The sequence below is a fragment of the Myotis yumanensis genome, unplaced genomic scaffold (assembly GCF_028538775.1).
Source record: "Myotis yumanensis isolate MYYU_CA2020_CCGP unplaced genomic scaffold, mMyoYum1.0.hap1 SCAF_1, whole genome shotgun sequence".
Lineage (NCBI taxonomy): Eukaryota > Metazoa > Chordata > Mammalia > Chiroptera > Vespertilionidae > Myotis > Myotis yumanensis.
In genome coordinates this window covers 114,113,624-114,124,575 of record NW_027223752.1, presented here as the reverse complement: position 1 = coordinate 114,124,575, position 10,952 = coordinate 114,113,624, and the positions used below count along the sequence as shown (strand labels likewise).

The following is a 10,952-nucleotide window of genomic DNA, read 5'->3' as shown; positions in this document are numbered from 1 at the left end:
GATGTTCCCACCAAGGTCTAAGAACAGAACTGTTCTCCACTCTCCATGCTGGTGATTTAGCCTGTTGAGGGACAGCCCCTCCCACGCTTTTTTTTCCTCGCAGAGGATATTTTTTCTATTGATTTTTTAGAGTGGAAGGAGAAGAGAACATCCATGTGAGAGGCACGTCCATTGGTTGCTTCCCGCATGGGCCTGATGGGCGGGGGGCGGGGGGATCGGACCTGCAACCCAGCCATGTGGCCTTGACTGGTAATTGAACCCTCTACCCTCCAGTGTGCAGGTTGATGGTCTAACCACTGAGCACACCTGCCAGGGCCCCTCTCACCCTAGCGGGCTCTATTTCCACAGAGGTTCTCAGAGTTGCTGAGGTGGCTCCCTGGGTGTGGTTTCCACTCCAGCTGCTCCAGGACCAGGCCACTAGGGCAGGTCAGACCTGCCCAGGATTGACCCTCACTTTGTGGGTTTCACTGAGCTGTTATACCATCCTTCCTGTACACAAACTATATTGTGGCTCCTACAGCTAGAGCCTGGTCTTGTACTGGACGAGGTTTGGAGTGGCAGCACTCACCGGCAGTAATGGACGGGCTAGAAGATAGGCAACTCCAACACTGGTCACCACAGTGACAACCTGGGGGAAGGATGCTGTGGAAGCGTAGGAGGGGCATGTGCTAGTCTGGGGATGAGAAGTTATCATGGGCCCCAGAAGAGTTGCTGCCTAAATTGGGCCTTGAAGACCAGTAGGACAAGGTGGGTAAAAGGTGTGAAGTGCAGTGTGAGTTGAACAGCATGTACAGAAGCTTAGAGGAGTGTTTGGGAAAGGAAAATATTGTGAGTCGGGTACAGGAAACTCAACAGGAGGGTTGGGGGCAGAAAACATGGTTCCAGCTTGTTGCACATCAACTCATTCATTCCTGGAACGTGGAGAGTGGGGTGGGGGCGGAGGAGACCATGTCTACAGAAAACTCAAGTGTAGAGAGAATTGTGGCTACTTACATAGGAGGAAAAGGATTGTGACACGTGGAATTGCTCTGAATGCCCAGGCTAAGGACAGCCTCACCCACCTCATTGCCAGGGCCTTGCTGGATTTGGCTATTCCCTAGCTCTTTTCCTTTTTCCTCCCTTCCTCCCTCACACTTCTTTGCACACCTATTGTGCCCCTGCTCCATGACAGGCATACTTCTTGCTAATATTGCCATGGTTACAGGCAGGGTCTGAGGCCTCTGCATAGCAGGGCTGCTCAGCACCCACACCCATCTGTTCACTGTGCCCTAGAGAACCATAATGGTGCAGAACCTGGGTGAGTCGTGTAGAGCTGCATATGGTGGGGAGAGGTGACTGCTCCCCATGGCAAACTGTCCTGGGAACCCCATTCTGCAGGAGAGATGACTGTCCGAGGAGCCCCAGCCCGAGGTGGGGCAGGAACAGAGCTGCCCAAGATTTCTGTGAGGGAGGCGGTGCTACCAGCCCTCACAGTTTTCACAAAGCCTGTTCCATTCTTCGGTAAGAGTGTTGATGGCAAGGAAGGTGTGTGTGTAGGGAGTGAGGTGTGCTGGTAACCCCACCCCTCAAATAAAGGAATAGGGCCCACTCAGCCTTGGTTGACTGTGGCTTTCTGGCCCCACAGTTCCCCCTGTAATCATCCAAGGCTTCTGGGCAGGGTTGCACCCAAGCAGAATTTCTCAAACAAAATAACCTGGGAAATGGTTTCCAGGGCCCCATCGAGAACTAGCTTAGGCAGAGCCCAGGAATCTGGGTTGTAATCAAACTGCTAAAGTGATCCTGAGATGTTTAGGGACCATATTTTGAGCAACACAGACCATCCCCACTAGGTTACAGATGGGGAAGCAGAGGCCCAGGAACTTGCTGACGGTCACATCAAGTAAGAGGCTGCGTCAGGACCTGAGCCATTCCTGAGGGCCCTGTGCCAGTGGGAGGCCAGGACCTGAAATGTCTGCACCTGGCTCAGCTCTACCTCTGTTGCCTCACCCAGACCTGCCCTGGCTGGGCTTGCTCTCTGCCTCAGGTGATCTTGCTAAGCAACTCATGGGTCTCTTGCCCTGATTTAATCAGGAGGGTGGTGCTCAAGGCTCCAGCTTGAGTGAGGCTCTGCCTCCTGGCTGCCCCACTTGTCACCATGGCTCAGTAAAAAGGTTGAGGGGCCCAACCAGCTAGCTTTGTGCCAGGAGTTAGGCCTGAAAGGTGAGTGAGAAGACAGCTCTAGAAGGAAGAGGAGAGCAGGGCTATGTCTGCGGGTGATTATCAGCACCTTTGATAACCTCCAGGTGCTTCCTGTCCTGCCTTGTTCTCATTGAGGGGTTGAGGTGAATGGGCTGGGTGTCCCTCAATTCCCTCGGGAATCGGGAATCAAGCAGGGCCCAACTCTGACCTCACTGACTGTGCCTCTCCCGACCCCACAGCCCCCTGATAAGACAAGTAGTGCCTCTAGCCCAGGGGTCCTCAAACTACGGCCCGCGGGCCACATGCAAATACAAATATTGTATTTGTTCCCGTTTTTACTTCAAAATAAGATATGTGCAGCGTGCATAGGAATTTGTTCATAGTTTTTTTTTTTAAACTATAGTCCTGCCCTCCAGCGGTCTGAGGGACCATGAACTGGCCCCCTGTTTAAAAAGTTTGAGGACCCCTGCTCTAGCCTATGGGGCAGCCTTCCAGCCCAGTCTAATGCCCCTGAGGCCTGGGCTCCCTCAACTGTGTACTTCTTCAGTAAGTGTGGGTATGAGGGAAGCTGTGGGCACACTACAGCCTGTGGCCTGGGCCCTGCTTCTGCCCCTATTCTCCAGGCCATGTCTGTAGCAGTTCCCTCAGTCCCCACCCTAAAGGGGAGCATCCAACCCAACCTCGGGCCCCAGAGCAGAGAAAGTCGGCAGAGCTTCTGTTTTCTCCTTGTCTGGAAGCAGTCCTGGACTGGACTAGGGAGGCAGGCAGATGGGGAGCTCAACGGGTACACTGCCATCTCTGTAGGGACACCAGCCCTGAGTATTCTGGCCACTGTTCCCTCGAAGGCTCCTGCCTCAGTGGAGGTATCCACCCCATCTGACACCCCAGCGTTAGCCTAGTCTGGTCACTGTGCCTCCAGGGCCCCTGCCTCTATCCTAGAGGGACCCAGTTCTCAAGCTCCAAAATCTCCAGGCAGTGAGACGGGGGTAGGTAGGCTCCTGGGAAGGGCGTGTTGAGCCCTTGATGCCCTTGGAAAGACCTTAAGCAGCCACTCTTATGATTACCAGGCCTCCCTCAGGGGCCAGGGCACAGCGAAGCTTGCTTCAAGGGCTCCATCCTCTGCCTCATCAGCTGTTCTCCAGAGGCTGCCCGTGTCCTTTCCACTGCGTCTTTGTCATCGGAGCTGCAAGCTCAAGTTGGGCCTCGAGAAAGACCACATCATGTGACTTCCCTGGCAGGACACCTTTCCCCATCTTGGGAACAGCTCATTCCAAGATGCAGAAGTGGTGGTCTCACTAGACTTATTGAGGGTCTTACTAAATTTATCGGCAGTTTCTAGAAAATTCTTGAAAAACCTTAAAAGTGTGGTTTTGAACTCTATATCCAGTATTTTGCTTTCCTCCATTTCTGTCATTTGTGACCTGTTTCTTTGTCTCCGCATTTTTTATGCTTCCCTGTGTTGATAGAGTGGCTTTCTGTGTTAGGTGTCCTATAGGGCCCAGTGGTTCAGCCTCCCCAATTACCTGAGGTGGACACTCTTGGTGCACCCCTTTGTGGGCTTTGTGCACAGTCTTGTTGTAGTTAAGCCTTGATTGTTGTAGGTATCACTTGGAGGATTTGACCTCCAGGCCAATTGGCTGTGAGAATCAGCTGTGTCTACGGTGGGAGAACTTCTGTGCTGAAGACACCCTTATGAGGCAAGACTTGCTTCAGTGGGTCTTTGGTGCTCACTGAGTCTGCCCCCTGAGTGTGTCCCTTATGGATCTGAGGAGTTGTAATTGGATGGTCCCACTCTGACCACTGGGTACACTGGCTCTTGAATCTCTAAGGAGGTGCTAATTTAGCCTCTGCCTGAGGCTACCCAGCAGGAGCTATGGAGAGATTCCTCTTCTTTGGGGTTTGGAGGTGCCCAGATGAGGCCCAGCTGTGAAGCAGTGCAAGCTGCTTTGGGGCCTTAGACCTTCTTTTGGAAGTTCTGGGTCTCTCTGATCCAGCTGCAGTTTGTTAGGTATTCTTCAGATTGCCAAGGGCCAGGCCTTTCATATGCAAAAGCCTCTGCGCACAGCTTGGGTGGGGCGGGGTCTCAGGGGATCAACAGGGCGGACCAAGCAGCTATGGCTGCTCCTCAGTCCTGCCCTAAGAGGCCCCGCTTCTCAGTGTCCCGGTAATCGCTGCAAGTACCTCTGAGAGAAAGCCACCCTCAAGTTCCAACCGATGCCAGACAGTTTCTCCCATATGAGTCTGGGTCCTCAGAGACTCACCCAGAACTGGAGTTCAGAGCAGTCTGGAGCTTGAGACTCCCTCCCGATTGAAAAAGACAACCGTGTCCTCAGTTTCCAGCCCTTTCCATGTGCGTCGCGTCCTCAGCTGCCAGCCCTTTCGGCGTGCGCCTCCGTACCTCTACCTCTGCACTTTACTTCTGCACCTCCTCTGAGTCTGTGTGCTTTTCTTTTTCCTTCTAGTTGTAGAATTTCCACTCAGCCAGCCTTCCTGTGTTTCTGGATGATATTCGTTTTTGTCTTTTAGTTGTATTTTTGAAGTGGTTGTGCGAGGCAGCAATTTCCAGTGTTTACCTATGCCGCCATCTTGGTTTCTCCATATTTTTTTTATTTTAGAGAGCAAGGAAGAGAGAGGGATAGAGAGATAGAAACATCGATTGACTGCCTCCTGCACACCCTCAACTGAGGATCTCGCCCCCAACCCAGGCATGTGCCCAGACTAGGAATGAACCAATGACATATTGGTTCTTAGTTCGACGCTCAACCACTGAGCCACACAGCCAGGCTCAAGAGGTTGGTTTTCATGAAAAAATTTTTTAATCAAAAGCAAAGTTTAGTAGTGAGGGGACCCAAGTGGGTTTCCCATGAAATATTTAAATACAAATATGTTTTGTAAAAGTACATATAGCCCAGCCAGCATGGCTCAGTGGTGGAGTGTTGACCTATGAACCAAGAGGTCATGGTTCAATTCCTGGTCAGGACAGATGCCCAGGTTGCGAGCTCGATCCCCAGTGTGGAGCATGCAGAAGGCAGCTGATTAATGATTCTCATCATTAATGTTTCTATCTCTTCCTCTCCCTCTCCCTTCTTCTCTGAAATCAATTAATTAAATTGATTAAATCAATCAATGAATTAATTAATTAATTAAAAATATTATTTAATTTCCCCCCATAATTTGTTGCTTAACTGTTAAGTTCAGTAATTACAAAACTGATGATTTCTGTAATACATTAAAAAAGGAAGATTTTTTTTTAAATAGTAGCAGTTTGGAATGCCATACTTCTTTCTGCATGTTCCCCATTTGCTTTCACTCCTGTCTTATCATAATTTTCTCTTTTTAAAATGTACTTCATTGGCATCTGTCATTTCAGACTTTTCCCACCCCTCTATGCAAGTTATTTTAAGCTGAAATGAATGTGGTCCTTTCATCTGTCCTACAGTGTTCAGTATATCCAGTATTAGGTCATGGCAGCCCAGAATCTTCAAGGAAGTGTTACCAGTAGGGGGTCCTCCATGTACCCACTGATTACCTGTGGAAGTGTGCTTCTTGGGATGCCGCTGGAATAAGAATTTCCAGATGCCCCCACGGGAGGATAAGGTATTGTGGGAAGTTTTATTTCTATTGAATTAAACCCCTAAGTTTCCAAGGTACCATTTCCATCCCACCAAGGAAAAAGTCCCATTTCTTCTCCAGTAGATCTAGGATTAAAGCCACTGTCCAGAGCCTCCATTCCACATGAAAGCACAGTCCAGTCCAGCTAGCTTACCTTGTGTTCCCAGCTGCAGTCCATTGCGTGTGGGGTGTGGCTTCTAGACCACACAGCTATGGAGAGAGCACAAACAAGTGCAAGGAAGCAGGAGCGAAACAAGAGGAACAAGAGAGAGGATCCTCTGTCTGGGGATTATGTATTCCCATATTTTCAGGGGCTTGCATGGGGACCACCCTCCTAGCAAGTGATCTTTGTTTCCAGGTTAGACTGGCAGGCAAGCACCTTCCCTAGATCATTCCGACTTCACTGCACATGCGTCCATTTCTCCTTTGTTGGAACCCTTCCCCAGTGATTTGCAGGGAATGGACCAGTGGGGAGCGTGAAACTGCAGCTTCCTGGTGAAGCTGCCCAGATGACCATGCTTATAATGCCTGGCCTTCCCTTTGCTTTTTCCCTATTTTAATATTAACTAGTTAAGACAGTAACAGAAGTATCTAAATATAGAAATGGTGTTGATAGAGTTTACTTGAAAAGCAAATGTTTCAAGATCTGATTCAGACCTTTGACCTGGAAGAAGCCAATATTGCAGGAGGAGGTGGTATGGAAGAAAAATTCATCTAGGGCCCTGAATTTTATTTTTGGTTCAGTATTTTCCCTTTTAATGTACTATAGGTATGCTAAACAAATTTCTGTAAAAATTGGGTAACCCATTTATATGTACCTAGCCTTTCTCTGGGAGTATAATTGTAAGTAAATATAGATTATTGGACATATTGTATCTTTCCCTTGAACATACAAATTTTTCTTCTCAATTATAGGCCACAAGTTTTGTCTGGAAAACACATTTCCCTGTGTTTCAAGGTGAGCTAAAAAAATCCATTTAACTAAAAAGATTTTTTTGTTTTTAAAAATATCTTAATACTTATGAGAAATTATTGCAAACAAATATCTTGACTATTCCCATTAGTAGATTTTTTTTCAGATGAGCTTTAGAATTGTTTTCCAAGTTCCAATATAACTTATTGATGTCCGATTGGCATGGCTCAGTGGTTGAGCATCGACGCATAAACCAGAAGGTCATGGTTCAATTCCCGGTCAAGGCACATGCCATGGTTGAGGGCTAGAGCATGCAGAAGGCAGCCGATCAATGATTCTCTCTCATTATTGATGTTTCTATCTCTCCCTCTCCCTTCCTGTCTGAAATCAATAAAAACATATTTAAAAAAATTGAGATTTTGATTGGAACTTGTTAAATCTATAAATGATTTTGTAAAGCATTGACATTTTTACAGTGTTGAGGTGTTTCGTTCAGGAGCATGGTCTTTTTCTACATCTTTTTTTTAGATCATTTATATCTCTTGATAAAATTTTGTGATTTTCTTCATATAAAGCCTTCACTTTCTTTGTAACTGTTATACTTTTTAAAAAATATATTTTATTGATTTCAGAGAGGAAGGGAGAGGGAGAGAGAGATAGAAATTATGAGAATCATTGATCAGCTGCCTCCTGCACGCCCCCTACTGGGGATCGAGCCCATAACCTGGGCATGTGCCCTTGACCGGAATTGAACCTGGGACCCTTCAGTCTGCAGGCCGACGCTCTATCCACTGAGCAAAACTGGCTACGGCCCTCCTAGACATTATTGTCTATGTCCATGGGCTATGCATATATGCATATATATTCTTTGGTTGATCTCTTCCCATCCTCCCAAGTTGAACCAATACCTTTTCAATGGGAAAAATCCAACTCTGTTGCAATACTACTGAATAAAATATTTAAGACAAATTAAATTATTTACTCAAAAATAATTAATATTGAAGATCTTGAATGTTATTGCTTGATTTTTAAAAGACCAAATAGAAACCCATCTCTCATTTGAAGCTTCTTAGATAACTCTTTGATTAAATTCATCTCTCTCTCTATAGAGCTCTGCTTAAACCTTGTTGGAAGTTTTTTAGCACTCACACAATCAGCCTTGTAATGGAGCTGTTTAGGTATGTGTTGTGCATTTAATCATGAGTTCCAGAAGATGAAAATTATGTCTTAATTTTTGTGTCCCCAACAGTGCTTTCTACATAATAGGTATTCTGTAAATCTTTGGTGAATTATTTAACTTAAAACCTATCTATCATTTTTAACTTGTGAACCAGGAAGTATGGACTCTAAACAAACATTTTGGTTGATAGATGTTATGGAGGTATGGAGGAAGTGAAACAGAGAAGTATAATTATACTATGACTGCTCCTCTCTAAAAATAGTTGTATTATCTCAGCAGTGTGTGTTTCTTTCTACACTATTGTTTTCAATGGTAAGGTGATTGAGTGTATGATCAGTAGATACCTATAATAATGTGAAACCGTGGAAAGCAATTTTATATTCTGAGCCAAGGAAGTTTTATAACTATTCATGTACACTTAAGAGGTGGAAGGCACATTGATTAATGTTAGGGCAAAAATCACTTTTTAATCTATCTTTATGAAAAATAATGAAGGTGACTTTTTGTTGTTGTTAATCCTCACCCGAGGATATTTTTCCATTGATTTTTTTTTTTTTAGAGAGAGTGGAAGGGAAGGGAAGAGACAGAAAAATATTTATTTTTTATTTTTTTAAAAAATATATTTCTTTATTGATTTAAGAGAGGAAGGGAGAAGGAGGAAGAGATAGAAACATCAATGATGAGAGAGTCATTGATTGGCTGCCTTCTGCACAGCCCCCACTGGGGACCAAGCCCGCAGCCTGGGCATGTGCCCTTGGCCGAAATCGAACCCAGGACCTTTTAGTCCGCAGGCCGACGCTCTATCCACTGCGCCAAACTGGCTAGGGCAAGACAGAAAAATATTTAATTGGTTGCCTCGCACACATGCCTGGACCGGGGATGGGGTCTGCAACTGAGGTACGTGCCCTTGACCGGAATTGAACCCAGGACCCTTCAGTCCATGGGCTGATGCTCTATCCACTGAGCAAAACCAGCTAGGGTAGGAAGGTGACTTTTAAAAAAGATATTCTCATTGCAGTAATTTTTCTCCATAAGAAAGTGAAGGAAACATCCTGTATGATTTTATGGACCATGCTATTATTTTATGTATATATTCTATTATAAATTCAACATGTATTTAATACTTACTGAGATTTCGGCTTTCAGCCTGGAGGAGGCTCAGGTGCAACTTGCTTTGGTCCTCCCAAATGTGGGTTCATCTGACACCAGGTGCACTCGTGGGGAAGTGAGTGCCACGTTTGCCTTGGCCCCCAAGATCGGCCCCCTGGGCCTGTCTCCAGAAAGGGCTGGTGATGGCATGGCCAAAGCAACCAGCGATTGGAAGGGTCTGAGAATTACAGTGAAACTGACATCAGAACAGACAGGTCCAGATTGAGTTAGTGCCTCCTGCTTCTGCCCTGCTCATCAAAGCTCTCAAAGAACTATGGAGAGTTAGAAAGAAGCAAAAAAACATTAAGCACAGTGGAAATATCACTTTTGATGAGATAATCAACATTGCCCAACAGATGCAGCACTGATCTTTAGCTAGAGAACTCTCTGGAACCATTAAAGAGATCCTGGGGACTGCCCAGTCTGTGGACTTCAATGTTGATGGCCACCACCCTCATGACATCATAGATGACATCAACATCTTGTACTTGAGGTAGCAAGTTCAAGGTTTGACTCAACTTCTTAGCTCTGTTTAACTAGTGGAATGCCTGACTAGTTAAGAACTACAAAGGAAAATGTTTCAATTAAAGATCATTTGACAACCAGTGAGGGAAGAAAATACTTATTGAATGTCAGCCATGTGCAATGCACTGTGGCAAGACAAAGATGAATAAGACAGTCATATTTCAAGTTGTTTATAATCTTAACAAGAAGGATATGACATTTATAGGTAACAATAGTACAAATAAAGTATCAGTGATATAAAAATAGCCTTTGCATATATTTTTTTAAAAAATATATTTTATTGATTTATTACAGACAGGAAGGGAGAGGGATAGAGAGTTAGAAACATCGATGAGAAAGAGACATCCCACTGAGGATCTGCCTGCAACCAAGGTACATGCCCTTGACCGGAATCGAACCTGGGACCTTTCAGTCTGAAGGTCGATGCTCTATCCACTGAGCCAAAACAGATAGGGCATAAAATCCCTGGTTTTGTGCCTTTTTATTTACTAGTATTAGTCTTTGTGAATTTGTAATTTCTCTAGTTATATGTATGCCTCTAATTTTGTTCTTTTAAAAAATATATCTATTTTTATTGATTTTAAAGAGGAAGGGAGAGGAAGAGACAGAAACATCAATGATGAGAGAGAATCTTTGATTGGCTGCCTCCTGCACACCCTCTACTGAGAATTGAGCCCACAACCCAGGCATGTGCCCTGACTGGAAATTGAACCTGTGACCTCTTGGTTCATGGGTCGGTGCTTAACCACTGAGCCACCCAGCCAGCAAGAATTACCTAAATTTTGAATACCCACTTATGAACATCGTGAGGATGGGAAAAGGAAAATCCATTCCTTTGGGAACTCCATGTTAATTTTAGATAAACAAATGTTTGGATAACTAAAAGGAAAAATTAATTTAAAATATTTTCCTAAACACTTAACTTAGCAAATAACTTTCTTATGGAGAGTAAAGCAATAATAAATGAAGATATCAGAATAGTGTTTAAACTCTACTTTGGTCCTATGATTCTTTGAAAGTAAAGTTTGAAATATACTCAGTGTCATTGATGTCTTAAATATGTTATTATCCCTATATGACTCATTTTTCTTTAGTATTCAAAGGGTAATATGTACTTGAGGTAGCAAGTTCAAGGTTTGACTCAACTTCTTAGCTCTGTTTAAATAGATGGCCTGAAAAACCATTACCCATGCTGATCAATATTTGGTGCTGGATTCAAATTGCAGGCTAATGTAATTCTCTCACTGCATCTATTTATATAACTTTTGTTGCTAAAAGCATTCTAGGAGTTAAAACTGAGAATTAGGATAATGGTAAGTGGAAGTAGTTAAACTGAGCTGATAGCAATGGTTGGCTGTACTTATAAACTCCAAAGTCCTTCTGACATTTTGTTCA

At 44.8% G+C, this 10,952-nt stretch overlaps 1 pseudogene; it reads left to right on the top strand.

Annotated features, from left to right (window-relative positions):
• The first annotated feature begins 4,281 nt into the window (after nt 1–4,281).
• LOC139005098 (large ribosomal subunit protein uL11-like) lies at nt 4,282–10,479 on the top strand (annotated as a pseudogene).
• The last annotated feature ends 473 nt before the right edge of the window (nt 10,480–10,952 follow it).